Source organism: Toxorhynchites rutilus, chromosome 2 (assembly GCF_029784135.1).
Source record: "Toxorhynchites rutilus septentrionalis strain SRP chromosome 2, ASM2978413v1, whole genome shotgun sequence".
Taxonomy (NCBI): Eukaryota; Metazoa; Arthropoda; class Insecta; order Diptera; family Culicidae; genus Toxorhynchites; species Toxorhynchites rutilus.
In genome coordinates, this window is record NC_073745.1 from 303,282,669 (window position 1) to 303,300,477 (window position 17,809).

The 17,809-nt window shown below is 37.2% G+C and overlaps 1 protein-coding gene across 4 annotated transcripts in view; it reads right to left on the reverse strand.

The window, feature by feature from the left end:
* LOC129771009 (uncharacterized) overlaps positions 1-17,809 on the reverse strand; it is a 493,902-nt gene that overhangs the window by 380,603 nt on the left and 95,490 nt on the right. The gene's annotated exons all lie outside the window — the stretch shown is intronic.

Consider the following 17,809-nt stretch of genomic DNA (forward strand, 5'->3'; position numbering starts at 1 on the left):
AAATTCGAAATGCCAGAAAATCTATAACATTTTTTTGTACTGTGTATTTTTTTTTAATTTTATTTTTATTATTAGATATTTGAAAAAAAAACAGTTTGAAGATATTTATCAATCTAGAAAAGCCGTAAGAGCACATTTAAATATGAATTAGAGTAGTACTGAATCTCTAAATCCCAAAAAAAAAATTTTCAGGATTTAAATATTTTTTTTAGTACTAAAATTTTTGATGAAATTTGTTTTGATAATTTTTCTTGATACACCGTGGTAAGATGTACATTCAGTATTTTTTTCAAATTTTTATCTCGGATCTATTGAGGATGCCGTGAAATAAACGAAAAAGTACGTTTTTCACTATAGATCCTACGTCAAACCACATAGGGGTTCAAATAAACCGCCAAAGTTTCTTATTTAATATCCTTTACAATATTTGCCATACAGCTAGTGATTTGGTTTGGGGGCACTTTTTACTCCCTTACCCGGCCAGGCCCTTTGTTTGTAATCAGCAAAAGTTCGAAGGAATCGAATGTAAGTACTATTTTTGAAGCAATGTCATACTCTTCTAACTGCAATCATTGGTGCGATTCAAACTAACTTTCCAAAACAAAAGAATGCAATGTGGAAAAATATTATCTGTCGAGTTGAATTTCAACAGCAGCTGGGTGTGTGTGTGTGTGTGTGTGTGTGTCTGCCAAGTGAAAAATGCAACACTCAACAAATGGAGGGTCCCTTTCGGAGAGCACAATTGAAGTTACCGGCACCATCCTGTGGAACACGGATACGAGCATCACACTTTTCCACTCCAGAGAAGCAGAATCAGAATAAGTTGAAGCCATTTGTGACCACTGCTCTCGAGAGCAGAAATAGTTCCCATAAAATATCTGTAAGCATTTTTCAACTGTTTCAACACATGTTGTCAACCGTTTAGTTTATTTTGTTACTGCTTTTTTTTTGCATCGTCCCTCCGAAAGCAATGTAAATTCCATCGGACCAATGCAAGCATAGTTACCATCAAGCAGGGCAAAAACTCCACCTCCTCCATGTTGTCGTTTTTCCCTCCTCCCCCCCCAGGAATCCGTGAGAATCCTTTTGAAAACTGCACGAAATGCAAAACAACGGAGCACACGGAAAGATGGAACTATGCGACATTTTGTCCTCTTCCTCATGGTGCATGCTGATCATGCTGAGTTTGGATGGGAATCTCGGGGGAGCGCTCTCTGCTGTCGACTCGTCCGTGTTCGAAAGGAAGCAGCCCAGTGAGTAGCTCAATCGTAACAAGTATCCCATTTCCATGTTTCCGCTCGGTTTTCCCTCGCCGTCTGTTACTTATTAATGTAACCTTCCATAACAAAAATATGAAAGAAAAATATCTCCGCGACCCGCGGTGCGGTAAAGGAAACTGATACCGTTTGTTCTTGACATGAGTTTCTCTTCGAAATATAATTAAATTTCACTTCTCGCCGGGTTCCACTGCCGGGGAGGGAAGCAAATTGGAACATGATGCTCTGGGAATGTGCTTCTTTTTCTGATTGATGCCGGAACATTTCCGGCGATGGCGCTCACTCGCAGAGGTATTTAAATTTTCACCAACACTCCCGTCCTAAGCAAATTGCGTCCACAAACAAGCTTATGGACTCACTTCAGGATACTAAATCAACATTCTCGCCCCCGTGCGCGTGCTCTCGTCTCCGCGGTATAACGTTTACCAGATTAGAAGGAGTGTTGTTTCAGTCTCGTTCATCCGGAGCAGTTTCCTCGCCGGAGGCAGCCGACAACGGCCGAGCGTAAGCCTTAAGTATGCAAATTTTTGCTGCTAGGCGTGATGCACCGCTTTCGCCGCGTCGCAAACTTCTGCGTGGGCTGGGATAATCTTCACCCACCCTCTTATGTTCCCGACCCACCCACAAGGCTTCTCATTGTATAACTTTAGAGTGAAAGTTTCGCTTCATTCAAGCTGCCATTGCACTGTATGTAAATGAAACAGCACACAAAGTGTGAACTTGGATCTATGGAGACGTTAACTGAGAATGACTGAAATAATAGGCCCGTATAAGCACCCCCACCTCCACCACCACCACTCGTAGGGCCAGCCTGCCAAGGATGGAAGAGCGAAGAGCGAGGATTATTCCGGTGCTATTGTTTCCAGCTAAATACCGCATATTTTATTATGCCTCAGCTTTTACGTCTTCATGAATGGGTTCCCACCGCTGGATCAGCAGCCCATTGCTGCCACCATCTACAGCTACATCTGGGGGGGTGTGGAGGTATCGAGGACCGAACGAACGATACATTGCAGCTAATTTGTGGCAGGACTACCTACTCTGGTGCGTGCCCGTGAGAGAGAAAGAGCAAGACGGTAATTAGTGACGGCTTAGTTAATGCCACAATCAGTGGAGTGGTTTTGCGCTCTGATCGTGGAACTAATTGTACCGTTGAGTAGGCTTAAGTAAGGACATCAATTGTCAATTTGCAACAATCTATGGGAACTTCTCGGATCGGGGAGGTATGTGAGTCCTGTGATATAGGGTAGAAGTACCTATCATGGTAATATAAGTACCTATAATGGTAATATAAGTGAGTGTTTTACTAACATTTATTTTTAAAGGCTCTAATATGATTTTTAAACATCAGAAATCTCTTTTTTGTCGATTTTGGTACTTGATTGCATGCAAAACGTTGTTCTTTTGTTGAAAAATTTAGTTCTCTTGTCAGCTAGTAGAGAGTCTAGGCAACGAGGAGCAGGCAGTTATTTTACAACCGGGAAGCACATAACAACAGTCTAATCTAGAGATGAAACGGATATTCGGTATCCTGTCGGATTTGGTATTCGGTCGGATACCGGATATTTAAAAAAAAATTGTAATGGGTTGTATCTAGGACACGACCGCAGTTTTCGACGTAGAACTACGGAATTATCACTTGTTTATCACTTCGGATATTATTCGGATATTACTTCAGTAGACTTGAAAGAGTCGAGTAGAGTCGAAAGCTATCAGCACTTCTCGTTTAGTTGGATCAACGCGCATCAGACTTTCTACTTCCCACTCAGATATCGATCACAAACTATGAACCCTATTGCTCCAATATTTCGCTTGAGATGTAATCAAACCCCACAACATGCAACAGTAAGGTTATCCTGCTGGAATTTGAAAGCATACTTTTTCTAAAAAAAATCAGTGTCTATCTATATTCTAAAATTCTGGATACTCTTTCATATCCGCACTAGCACAAAAAATACTCTTATGCTGCTCTTTTTTGTCGTAGCACACCTCGATACAGAGGGCTTCCTCTCCTTGTATCGAACTGTGTGTATGTATGTGTGTGAAATCAGCATTAGACATGAATGATATTCGCTCGTTGTGTTATGCTAGCTCACTCGCATCTGTGTTTTCATTCTGTTCTATTTTTGGTTTCCGCCTCTAGCCCTGAGAAGGGCCCTTGTGGAAAGAAACTATAGTCCATACTCCTCCTTTACTCGTCAAGAAAACAATCCACTCCCGCTCGACGCTCAATCATGTTGCTTCGATGACCACCAAACGAGAAATCGCGTATGGCTTATTTAAACCAAATATGTTGAAAACGGACAGAAACGAATGTATCGGTTGCTCGTTATTGACAGCTCTGTTCGGGAATGCACACAAATCGGCCGAACAAATGTATGGGAAAATGAAAATGCTTCCAGTTTTCATTAATTTAAACAGTTTAGACATTAGTGGATTGTACTGTATAGTATATCAAACAAATCTTAGAAAATTTCCGATTCCATTGGTGTACAAATTATCAGAATTTGTTCGCTGCGAAAATGATTATTAACGTTAACTTTATTTCACAAAAACGTGACCTGTTTTCTGATTTGGCACCCTTCCTGAAAGACGTAGTTCTACGTCAAAACAGTAATTTTTCAATAACAGAAGATAAATCATAACCGGAAATTGTAATGCTTGTTAATTCTTGTTTGACTTATAAATAATTAAGTGTACCCTCTCTCAGATTATCATCCCGGAAGTTCTTAATTTTTTAAATTTTGAATACAATTATTGGTTTATGTTCTTGCATATTGAAATTATGTGGCACAAAATCTGTTTGGAAGAGAATCGATCAAAGCAAAAGCCAAAATTACCGAATAATGAATAATAAATAATGAGTCTGCCTTCTGGGAATTATCGCATAATCGAAAAACGGAAATGGGTTATATCTATGGTATAACCGCAAGGGTGACGTAGGACTATCGTTGATTTAGAGATCATTTGTTTGGAGTTGAATCTGAATTCATTCTGAATGAATGAATATTTGGGGGACTTCGAAAACGAGAGTGTTACGTTGGAGGCACAAGGTTCTATGCATCCAATACTGGCAAATTATTTTTCAGCAACGATTAGATCTTTCCGAAATTTTCTCGATGCTGAATGGCGTCCAAACGAAAATATTCCTTTCAGTTTGGTCTGTAAAAAACTTTTCTGAACTCTTATCCATCAAATTTGGAGCCCTGAAAAGGGCAGTTGATTTTATGCTAAGCTAATAGCACGCTCTCCTCGGATACGTTGGGCCAGCTGGATGTCCTTGGGCATAATGTGACGCGCTTTGCGTGGATAGCACACAAATTGTTATTTTCGAATAGACCTCCTGCAGAATCATAACCGCGGAACTTTGGAAGCGCAAATCGGTTTTGAAGTCCTGAGCAATTCCACGAATCAAATGCCGCAAAGGTAGATTGCGGATCAGCAATTCGGTCGACTTCTGATAGCGACGAATTTCACGCAAAGTTCCCGGTCGATAGCGATGTGGTCACACTCCCCGCGGCTGGTGCACTTATACGAGCTGCTTTCGTGGTGCCTTACCACCGAAAGACTAACGAGCTGTGTGCTTGGTCCCACACAAACGAGTCCTCACGGTGCGAGAGTAGAGTAAGCATTTAGCGAAAATCGTGGTGTCAATGATAATTCGATACCGATAGGAGCCATGGATATGGATTTGATAATGAAGAATATGAAATACATGACATTATGTAGTGAATATTTCCCCATATCGAAGAAATCACTTTGATGAAACTGCATTATAAAATTATTTGTGTACGAATGCCGCAATCGATAGTCGACTCTAATTTGCGCTGGATCGGAGGACTCGATTCCTCCTTTGAGCAATAATAATCTCTTTCTGGCAAAACGAAGTGGTATGAATCACATTATTCGAAAGATAAAATGAAGATGTTTTCTGCCAATTGCCAACCTCCAAACATCTCTTTCTCCCGTTTGTCGTTTTTGCGTCGCTAATCCTTTCTCACAACACACATTTCTCATTTGAGAAATTGTTGAGTAAACATCGTTTGCCAGTGCGCGTAGAGCGGGATTCCTCAAGATTCATTGCACCTCTAATAAATTGCCGAAAGACGTGGTCTTACTTTGATTGCACTTGATTGAAAAATGCAAAACGAAATGTATTTGGTCGCAGCATTATATGAGTAGGAAGCAAATAATTACTCGAAAATTACATGATTTTGACGATGTGAAAATTTTTCCGTTTTTCATGTTATGCATCCAATATTGGATACGAAAATTATCTACTGATGGGGAAAAATAATAGAAGCTTTCCTGTCAATTGCGATTGATTGAAAAATCACAAAACCAAATGTATTTGGTTGCAGTGTTGTATGGATAGGAAACAATAAAATAAACTCTTTCGCATGAATGTATTTTTCAATTCCCAGGGGAACTGGTAGATTATTTTTCAGCAACGATGATATCAACGAGAGTTCCGCACGTGTATGTGTGTGTGTGGCGGCTGCTCCGATGTTTCAAGCGGAACCGTGGCATCACTCTCCTCCTGATGGATTCCTCTCTGGCCTAAGGTGTACAAACAGGCTCTTGGTAACACCGTTCATCAGCGCTTTCATGATAAACGAAGTTAGCTTCAACACAACAGCGACAACATGCTCCAGTCGCTGTTCAATTATAACTGAGTGGGTTTACGAGCGGCGCTCGCTTATATACCGATTGGTGATTTCAATAGCCTGTTTTGAAAGCAGTTTTAAGGCTATTGAAACAAGTTTTTGGATGAAAAAGTAACAAGTTTATAACGCGTAGACATTTTATCTTTCGAATGAAGTGTTTATCGTACCATTTCGTTCAGTTGTTTAGGAGCTATTAACGCTCAAAATCTCGGTCTCCGGCGTAACGCTTTCGTTTTCGAAACTTTGATTTTACACCCCGGTATAGAAATGAAAGACGTAGTCCTACGTCAAAAGTATTCATAAGAAAAAGGGAAATTTTTCATTCTATCAAAACTTTTTCCTGTAGTAAAATGACCTACAGGAACGTTCTTGGAATCAAATAAATACTGATTTATAAGGCTAATTGGATTTACTATTGGCTTGGTTAATAAAACACTGTGAAAAACTTTAAAAAACAGAAAGAATATATTTTTTTATTTCCAGTATTGTTATCCACTACACCTACACACAAAATGATAGAAGCATTCAAGTATTACATCTCAAAACTTGAAGCTTGAAATGAAGCTTTAAAATGATGTATATTCCATCTTCATGCGTTGGTTTTTCACAAAGCTGCAGCGTTTCTAAAATCACTTCGAAACTTCGACTTCGCGCTCCGTTCCCATAACTTTTGTCGAGTATAGAATCAACGACATAGTATAGCATACAAGGAATAAGATTTAGAGTCATAGTTTTATTTAAAAACTAGCTGACCCGGTAAACATCGTCCCGCCCAAAATTTGTTTTTTTAACGGTTTTATTTAGCTTGCCCTGTAATCTGTTTGTATGTTTGTATGTTTGTATGTTTGTATGTTTGTATGTTTGTATGTTTGTATGTTTGTATGTTTGTATGTTTGTATGTTTGTATGTTTGTATGTTTGTATGTTTGTATGTTTGTATGTTTGTATGTTTGTATGTTTGTATGTTTGTATGTTTGTATGTTTGTATGTTTGTATGTTTGTATGTTTGTATGTTTGTATGTTTGTATGTTTGTATGTTTGTATGTTTGTATGTTTGTATGTTTGTATGTTTGTATGTTTGTATGTTTGTATGTTTGTATGTTTGTATGTTTGTATGTTTGTATGTTTGTATGTTTGTATGTTTGTATGTTTGTATGTTTGTATGTTTGTATGTTTGTATGTTTGTATGTTTGTATGTTTGTATGTTTGTATGTTTGTATGTTTGTATGTTTGTATGTTTGTATGTTTGTATGTTTGTATGTTTGTATGTTTGTATGTTTGTATGTTTGTATGTTTGTATGTTTGTATGTTTGTATGTTTGTATGTTTGTATGTTTGTATGTTTGTATGTTTGTATGTTTGTATGTTTGTATGTTTGTATGTTTGTATGTTTGTATGTTTGTATGTTTGTATGTTTGTATGTTTGTATGTTTGTATGTTTGTATGTTTGTATGTTTGTATGTTTGTATGTTTGTATGTTTGTATGTTTGTATGTTTGTATGTTTGTATGTTTGTATGTTTGTATGTTTGTATGTTTGTATGTTTGTATGTTTGTATGTTTGTATGTTTGTATGTTTGTATGTTTGTATGTTTGTATGTTTGTATGTTTGTATGTTTGTATGTTTGTATGTTTGTATGTTTGTATGTTTGTATGTTTGTATGTTTGTATGTTTGTATGTTTGTATGTTTGTATGTTTGTATGTTTGTATGTTTGTATGTTTGTATATTTGTATGTTTGTATGTTTGTATGTTTGTATGTTTGTATGTTTGTATGTTTGTATGTTTGTATGTTTGTATGTTTGAAATTTGAAACCCTTCCTGTTGACCGATTGATCTGAAATTTGGAACACACCTTTATCTCTGTAGTCATTATAAAACTGCGTATTTCATGATCTTGAAAATCCAAGATGATAGCCACTACAAAATGGCGGATTTCATATTTTCTCAAAACCTTATCAATATGGGTTTTCCAAAACCCCATCAATATGGGTATCAAATGAAAGAGCTTGACTAGTAGAACACACTTATTTATGAAAAATGCAAATCCAAAATGGTCGCCACCACAAAATGGCGGCATATATATATTTTTTTTCAAAACTCTATCAATATGGGTATCAAATCTTCACTAGTAGAACACAGTTATTTATGAAAAATACAAATCCACGATGGCTGCCACTACAAAATGTCGGACTACATATTTTTTCAAAACCCTATTATCATGGGTATCAAATGAAAGGGCTTGACTAGTAGAATACGATTATTTATAAAAAATGCAAATCCAAGATGGCTGCCACTACCAAATGCCAGACTACATATCATGTCAAAACCCTGTTAATATGGGTATCAAATGAAACGGCTTCGCTAGTAGAATACAGTTATTTATGAAAAATACAAACCCAAGATGGCTGCCACTACAAAATGGTGGACTATATATTTTCTCAAAACTTCATTAATATGGGTATCAAATTAAAGGACCTTACTAGTAGAACATAGTTATTTATGGAAAATACAAACCCAAGATGGCTGCCACTACAAGATTGCGGACTATATATTTTCTCAAAACCTCATTAATGAACAGGCAGATTTGTATTCATTAGTCGAGTCAGTTAAAATAACCACTGACTGGACTAGTTCACCAGTCATTCTCGCTAGTCAACGCTAGTCAATTAATTTTCTAGTCAAGTCACTTTTTGTTGGCGGCAACTGCCGAAGCAGTTCTAGTTGAAGCGCGGCTGCTGAGAGTAAAGTCGGTCCTTATTTTTCACCTTCGAAGATTTCGGGCCCTGCTTGCTGGTTTACGAGAAAATAAGGCGGATCAAATTGCCCGGCGCGTTTTAGACACATCTCCTCTACCTATCTGTATTATTTTTTTTTGCAGATCGGAATGTGTTCCCCTATCACGGACTACACAACTGAAGAGCTTGGTAAAATCGTTTTTAGACTATCGTAGGTATGAAATTTTCTCTCTCTCATTTCAGACGCCATATTTCCCGCCAATTCTGCGCTGTGGTGTCGTGCAGTGAGAGTGTTGTTGAAAAGGGCTGGAAAGGTGCGCTTATCAAGGCTAAGTAAATAGGATCGATGAATCGTAATTGAAATTAAAAATAAAAAGAAATAGAAGAAAATGAAATAAAAGAGTGAATTTGAAGAAAGAAAAATCTGGCAATTTCAGTTTTAGTGGGTGCCAGTGAGGCCTTTGCGAGGCTGTTTAGTTTTTAAAGGGTGTTTGAGTGTTTTTGCGGTGATAACATAGACAAGATAGACAAGAAAATGTCAATTTGATTCATCTTATGGTTAAAGTCTCGTATGAATAAATGATTAGCAATGCAAAACTTTGCAACGCCTTCATCGGTGAATTCTATATGATGATTTTTATGACGGTCTGTATTTCGATCCATCATTGCAGCTTCCGATCAATTCCGATCAATGTAATAAAATCGAATGAAAACTAGCTCCCCTTTATCACCACTCGAGCACGTCCCTCAACGAGGACTCGCCTGCCGTTGATTCGATGTCCTCCTTAATCACATCTCTCTTCTCATCGACCAATTGAAAAAAGCGAACAGAAAGCACTTGTGTACATAGCACCGAGAGGATATGCTTCCTCGAAGCCGCCTGGATCAAATATTTTTTAAATTTCATCTTCCATCCATGAGATAAAGTAAATATTTTCCCACGGGTATGGCGCATTTTTGCCTATGATAATTTCCTTAATTTAGATAAATACTTTTTCAGAAAGTTTCACCGCGTTGAATCACGATCCGATCGAATCCATTCCAGCAGTGGTTCCGTGTGGTGCTTGGCGCTGCTGTCTATCATCGAAAAACAAGGAAAAAAACTTCTTGGAAAATTTACATCACATTACCTCGCACCTCTCGCTCCTCGCTGCACGGAACCGAATACCACGACCGGCGCAACAGATTTTTGCGACAAAGTTATGTCATCATCATCCGCAGCCCAAAGAATCTGTCAATGCCTCTCGGCAGATTTCAGCACGATTCGGGGGGAGGCCTGAATTGATGGAAAGCCGAAGGACGAAGACGGCACGCTTTTGGGTTTTAGATTAATTTCGAGACGAGAAGAAGATGAGCAAAAATGATGCCGTTTAGAGGGGCATTATTTATGGAAAGAGTTTATCGATACGCGCGGCTCGACGAGGCAGCGCGAACGGGGTCTCATTATCCATCATCCGGTTTTCCGACCGAGAGAGAGGCTGTCTAATGGGATTTGATTTACTGGCTATACATAATGCAAACTAAATACCTCATTATGTTTACAAATGATATAATAAAAATACGGGTAATTGAATATTTTCCCCAATCAGGAATACCCTTTTTCTTCGCGAAGTAGCTTCGCTTATTAATCATTTTTAATAATCTCTTCTGAAAAGAAATCGTCACACTTCAAATCATAGATACCCTCGGCCCGGAATAATCACCTCGTAATTCCCCTTATTGAATCTTGAGCCATCGCATTTAGCTAATACCAGTGACAGTCGCAAATAATGAGCAACTGAACAGCGCTGGAGAAGGGAATTGCGGCACTGTGGCGGTTCTGCTCAGTCGCCCGCACATTATCCACGTCGTTATCCTTATCAACGGTCCGTCATAAAGCATTCTTCCTCTCGGTGTATCGCCGGAAAACGCCCGAACCCTGGTATTAACGAGTGGTGTTTTTTTTTCAAGTGACCTTCGTCAAGGTTAGGCCAGTTTCGACCTTCTCGCCATTCATTCTTCGGGAGACCATTGAAAGGAGAGAAGGAAAGAAGGAATGACAACGTTCAGCAGATGGAGGCGGGATGCTGCTGTCTGTAGAAGTTGTCTGATGTGGGACCAAAGATAGTAAACGTTTGTGTATATGATATTAATACCGTCAGTTATAGATGGCAGTTTATTATCGAGTGATATACAATGGACATCATGAATAGTATCTATCGTGAAATTTGCGATTTATGATACGAATAAACTAAGCAAAAAAAGCGTTTAAGTTAAACGGTATCATTGTGATTAACACTAAACCTAGCAGAGCGATCGAATGACCGCTTTTAAAACTTCAATCAAAATTTATTGAATTCCACTTTCTATCTTTTTCACTTATTGCATGACTTTTTCTATATTATAAAGCTAGTTATTTTTTCAATCTCTATCTCTCTTCATTCTTGGTGTTTCCTGAACATCACACTGCCGTTATCTGCCATGACCGGTCTTTTGACTGCTGGATAATATACGAGTATTTATAAAGTTAATTGCTTTGTAAGTCTGAGATTACAACAAATTTTCATTTTTCACTTCTTTGTTTTTAAGAAACTTTAAACTTTCGGTACACTATTTATGCTTATGTTCAGTTTGTTTTATACAGAATATATATGGTTGATCGCTGGAAAATTATGAAGTGAAATAATGGTCATTCGAGTACTGGCGTTGTACAAATATTTGTACCTCAATTGTAATAATGAAATTTGTTGTTAATACTTGGGTGATAAATTGATTCTGCAAGTGATATACTTGACACAGATAGTGAGGAAAAGAAAATATGTAGCATACGTAGCATACGCAGGGGACGGAATTTTTCTCTAGTCCTGAAGACGAATGTGAATTGTCGAGATATTGAAACCGATGGTTTTCGAAAAAATCACTGAGATGTTGTACCTTAAAAATATCCACTTCATATTATTTCCAATACTGCAAGAGTATAATAAATAAATAAATTAATTAATTAATTAATTAATAACTTTTACGGATTTAAATACTTAGATATTTCTTCGAGTCTTAGATAAAATTGTATATGTACTTGGTGCATATCTAACAAAAAATTAATACCCAAAAAATGCTTTCATTTTCAAAATATTTAAAATGGCACACCATAGTAGATGCACTTTGATTATTTTCTAGATTTTTTTTCATTTCCAAGCTTATTGAGAATGGGAAAAAATGAAAACAATGTATATCACTTTAGCTTTTATTGTGAACCATATAAGGATTCAGAAAAAATACCTTACTTTGGTACCCTATACAATATTTTCCATAGCGCTGGTGATAAGATTTGGGGGAACTTCTTACAAACACATGAATATAATAAAATTATAGATTTCAGGAAAGTAAAAAAATGTTAGAAAATGAAAAAAAAAACCCACGACCCACGGTCGCAAAATCTGCAAGTACCGACCATTGGCCGTGGAGCTCAAGGAACTGTGGGGGCTAAGGGAGGTCCCAAGAATTGTTCCAGTCGTTCTCTCTGGAACTTGAATTGTCCCAAAGACACTTCTGGAAGCGCTAAAGGTGTTGAAAATGGTGAAGGAATTGGCCGGCATCCAAAAGTCGGTTATCCTTAGCACCTGCGCGATTGTCCGACAATTTCTCGGTCAGGACTGAAACAGCACGAGCATGCAGATACGTGCATTCCGCAGAGCCTAGTCCCCCTTTGGCATTCAGAAGCCCGGGGGCAGGTGAAAATTCTGGCTAGATTCGCCTAGTTAAGAAGTGAGATAAGTCTGATAAGAAAAAAAAAAAAAATATATATATATATATATATATTATATATCGCAATCCTCTTAAAAATTCAGGAAAAAAATACGGTACATGTGGAAAAAAACAACACATACAAACGCATTTAAATAAAAATTAGAGTAATATTGGGTATCAGAGTATTTTTTTTTTCAAAATTTCGAAATGCCTGAATATATATATATAATTTTCGCGAAAAACACTCTAAAAATTCCGAAAAAAAATCACATATACCTAAAATAGACGTAGGAAGAAATTTGAATATAAACTAGAGTAGTACTGAATCTCAGAATTAAAAACAGGAAGTGGGTTATATCTATGTTATAACCGCAATGGTGACGTAGGACTATCGTTGATTTAGTGATCATTTGTTCGAAGTTGAAAACTGCGAAAACGAGAGCGTTACGTTGGAGGTACAAGGTTTTATGCATCCAATATTGGATACGAAAATATCCTACTGATGGGGAAGAATAATCTTCAGAAGCTTTCCTGCTAATTGCACTTGATTGAAAAATCACAGAACTAAATGACTGGCAGATTATTTTGCAGTAACGATGACATCTTTCCGGACTCTCCTCGATTCTTCTCGAAATCTACCAGTGGTTAATGCTAACTCGATAACGACCTGTTAATAGCACTTGATTAAAAAATATTTTGTCGCTGTGTTATATGGTTAGAAAACATTAAAATAAACTCTTTCGCATGAATGTATTTTTCAATTCTCAGGGGAACTGGCAGATTATTTTTCAGCAGCGATTAGATTTTTCCAGATTTTCCTCGATATTCGAAACCCACCAGTGGTTAATACTAACTCGATAACGACCTGTTAAAAACTTGATTGAAAAATATATGGTCGCAGTGTTACATGGATAAAAAACATTTAAATGAACTCTTTCGCATGAATGTATTTTTCAGTTCCCAGGGGAACTGGCAGATTATTTTTCAGCAACGATTGAATCTTTCCGGAATTTTCTCGATGCTGAATGGCATCCAAATGAAGAGTTCCGCGCGTGTATGTGTTTGTATGGCGGCTCCAATCTCTTCCCGGGGAACCGTTTGTGGCATCACTCTGCTCCTGATGGATTCCCTTCTGGCCTAAGGTGCACAAACAGGCTCTTGGTGACACCGTTCATTCGCGCTTTCTTGATAAACGAAGAGTTTCACCACAATAGCGACAACATGCTCCAATCGCTGTTCAATTATAACTGAGTGGATTTCCGAGCGGCACTCTCTTATATACCGATTGATGATTTCAATAACCTGTTTTGAAAGCAATTTTAAGACTATTGAAACAAGTTTTTGGATGAAAAAGTAACAAGTATATAACGCGTAGACATTTTATCTTTCGAATGAAGTGTTTATCATACCATTTCGTTCAGTTGTTTTGGAGCTATTAACGCTCAAAATCTCGGTCTCCGGCGTAACGCTTTCGTTTTCGGAACTTTGATTTTACACCCCAGTATAGAAATGAAAGACGTAGTCCTACGTCAAAAAAAAATTAAAATTCAATTTAAAATAAAAACAAGAATTAAAAATTAATAAAAAAATTATTAAAATTGTTTGAAAATATTGTTCGATACAGCTAAGTAAGATGTACTTTCAGAATTTTTTTTCATATTTTTATCTCAAAGCTATAGAGAGTAGCGTGAAAAAAATGAAATGGTGCATTTTTCACCATAGATCCTATGGTGTACCATATAAGGACTCAAATATATGGTACTAATGCCAAAATGTTTTATTTAGCATCCTTTACAATATTTCCCATACAGCTGGTGATTTGGTTTGGGGGACTTTTCACTCCCTTACCCAGCCAGACTCTTTGGAAATATAAAAAAAAAATTTTTTTGTGCCGCGCAACACTGAAAAAAATCTTTAAAAAAAACACACATATCTAAAAAAGCCATAGAATTTAAATATGAATTAGAGAACAACTGAATCTCTACATAAAAAAAAATGTTTCAAAATTTCAATATGTTTTTAGTACTAAAATTTTTGATGAAATTTTTTTTTGATACCCCGTAGTAAGATGCACATTCAGTATTATTTTCAAATTTTTATCTCGAAGCTTTTGAGGATGGCGTGAAATATACTAAAAAGTACGTTTTTCACTATAGAACCCATGTTAAACCACATTGGGGTTCAAATAAACCGTCAAATCTTCTTATTTAATATCCTATACAATATTTGCCATACAGCTAGTGATTTGGTTTGGGGGCACTTTTTACTCCCTTACCCGCCCAGGCCCTTTCAAAAATTTATCACATCATTACACATTTCATCCTTTGACCAGAATTTTGTAGATATTATAGTTTTTGAGTTATAAGTTTTTGAATAAAAAAGAAAAAGAAAAACATGTTGGTCGTTTTCGATATTGCAAATTATCCCCGTCCGTTCATAACTAATTGGTTATAAATAAACGATTTCTAATTCTCAGTCTCGCTCCAACTAGCGACCAGTCAGCAGTCTCACCTAATGCTGATGTCACACAAAACGTTTTTGCTCGACACAAACTTCAAAAGTGAAATCGTTATCGGAAATGGTACCACTCTGAATCGGTCTCAGATGCTTAAATGGTTCAAAATCTGCACACTGTAATTGTTTTTTTACATGATGGATCTTCTCCATATATTAACTAACTTACCCCGTGTGTGGAGTTCATTTTATTCTGAAATATATAGAATAAAAGAAATAGGTCGAATAAATGATTCTCTGGTTATTTTTCATGGAAAGGGTAAGAGATAAGCTTCATTGTGGCATATCAAATTTTAACGCAAAATTTCACTCTAAAAAGCTATAACAAAATTTATTCAAAATTAAATTAAAAATCCCACATAAGGAAAAAATAATTAGTCATTTAGTGGCCTCTTTTATTTGGATTTTTTAGAAAAAAATGTATTATACAAGTCAAGCTTTTTCATTTGATACCCATATTGATGGGATTTTAAGAAAATTTGTAGACCGCCATTTTGTAGCGGCCGCTATTTTTGATTTTCAAGATCATGGAATACGTAGTTTTATAATGACAACAGAGATGGAGGTGTGTTCCAAACTTCAGATCAAAGGTCAACAAGAAGGGGGTCAAAGTTCTATTAATTTTGAGCTAAATAAAGCTAAATAGAGCTAAAGCTAAATAAAACCGTTCAATTGATATCAATAACAATCAATGGACTTGCAGCATCTTCTAGTGATGCTGCTTTAAGTGAGGAGCGTATTAGGGGAAAGAAAAAGTTAGCAAGATTCACTAATGGAATAATAATTCTAATCAAAAACATGTCTCAGACACACTCTAGATAACTCTCCGTATTTTTATCCCTTGTAGCTTATAGTTCACCATTGTAGATGATTCCCAGCTGAGCTTTTGACATCATTCTCGTGCTGACAGGTGCCCTGAGAATCTTCATCGCCCAGACCGTGTCACCATTCAGCATCAGCTGGTGAAAGAGTTCCAAACTTGGCCAATAAAATTTTATGACCAATTTAAAGTTTGTCTGAGGAGGGTTAGACAGCTCAGATATGCTCTCTCGTTGTAGAATTTCCATTTTAGGCCCGATTTGATCGCACTCTGTCCGCCAGCCATTGTTTCTCAAAGCTGTCGTACAATTTTCCGGGTCGTGAAGTTGCACATTTTGTCTTTGCAGCTGTGGAGAAACATAAATTAGTTTGGCTCTGGTCGACGTGAAACTTTCCGACGCTTTCGAAGAACTCTCCGATTTCTCTGCTGGACACATGAAAACAAAGCACACCTAATTTCGAGAATTTCTGCTGCTAAAGTTCGAGAGTTTCTAAATGAATTCGACGCCAAAAGCTCTCAAGACGGGAAACTGTTTATTGAAATTAAAATCAAACACCAAAGATCTCCCGCTGTCAGCAGCTGAGACAGGACGAGGGTTGAGCGCCCTCTAATCCTTTCAAATTGTTAAAATCCATTTCATGAATTCACGATGTCCCCAACGCAAACTTATGTAACTGCATAATGTGATCTCATTAAGTCGTCGCCCTGGAATAGCTTCTTGAAATTTACAGTTTTTCTATCCTTCTCAATTCGGGAGCGGGTGAAGGTAATAATTTCCCGTTTTCATTTCAGCGTTGCCGGGCTTTCGGAAAACGTTCGAGCATTAGCATCTTCGTAATCTGTTTTTGATTGCTCGTAAGCAGTTTATACCAACCGATCCGGCCCGGCCGGCCCGGGTAGATAAACTTTTAAGATGGAAGCAAACGCCAGGAGATAAGAGTACACGAAGGCTTTTGTACTTCACAAAATGAGCATCGGACACAAATGAACTGGATAATTGAATAAAGCGGAAAACTTTTGACGTGTAGCCGAATCATAACATTCGATGGAGGGGAGATGTATCGAATTGGAAGTTACTTAATGAGGATTTAAATAGGCTCCGTTCAAATTGGGAAAGTTGTTACACGTCTCTTTCGGTGTATGACAAGTGTATTCGGTTGAATAGCTTTAATCGATTATCGATATCACATCGGATAAATTTTCATTAGGAACGGCGAACTTACTGATATCGCTCAATTTATTTACATGAGCTTCTGTTGAGCACATAATGAATTCATGAAAATAATCTGAAAGGATTAGAGGGTGCTTGGTTCTAAGCCTGGATCAGAGCTACCTATGGTGAGCGATCCTTTGTGTTTGATTTTAAGAGACAAACGGCAAATTTCAGCTCAATCGGACTTAAGGGAGAGTGGCGCAAAGCGGTCAAGGTTTGAGTTTTTTTGAAAATCTAAAAATCACCCAAGGGAGAGTAAAGGAAATCGGGGTTTTCGAAATTTTTTTTATGCCAAATGTTTTAAAATGGCATGAAAGGTCGAGTGTCATCTCGAAAAGTTTTTTTTGTCAAAAATCGGCAGTTATTTTTTCGGAATACGAAACGAAAAGTATGGTTTTGAGTGCCAATAAAAATAGTTATTTCGATTTTTCATTCGGAACCATCTACGAAATGTTGATTGCACAGTAAACTCGAAAATCGATTTGAAAAAAAAAATTTATACCAAATGTCTTCGAGATTTACAGTTACAGGTCGGACTCGATTATATACAGACTCAGTGATTCGATTCTATACAATTTTGGACTCGATTATATACAGTTTGGAAAAAAAATGTTTTTTTAATATTTCAAATATGGCTTATTTCATGAAGAAATGTAACCTTCCAACGTTAAGGTGAAGTTTAAAATTATTGTGAAGTTTTTGAAATTATTTTTGCGCGATTTTGCTTTTCAGTTGACGCCATTTCTTCCAATTTTCTAAAAAGTGACAGCGTTCCCGAGTAATGCAGAAATTTTTGTTTCATTTGCATGGCAGCCGACCTCCCCCCCCCTTGGAGGAGGGGGAGGAGTATCTAAGCACC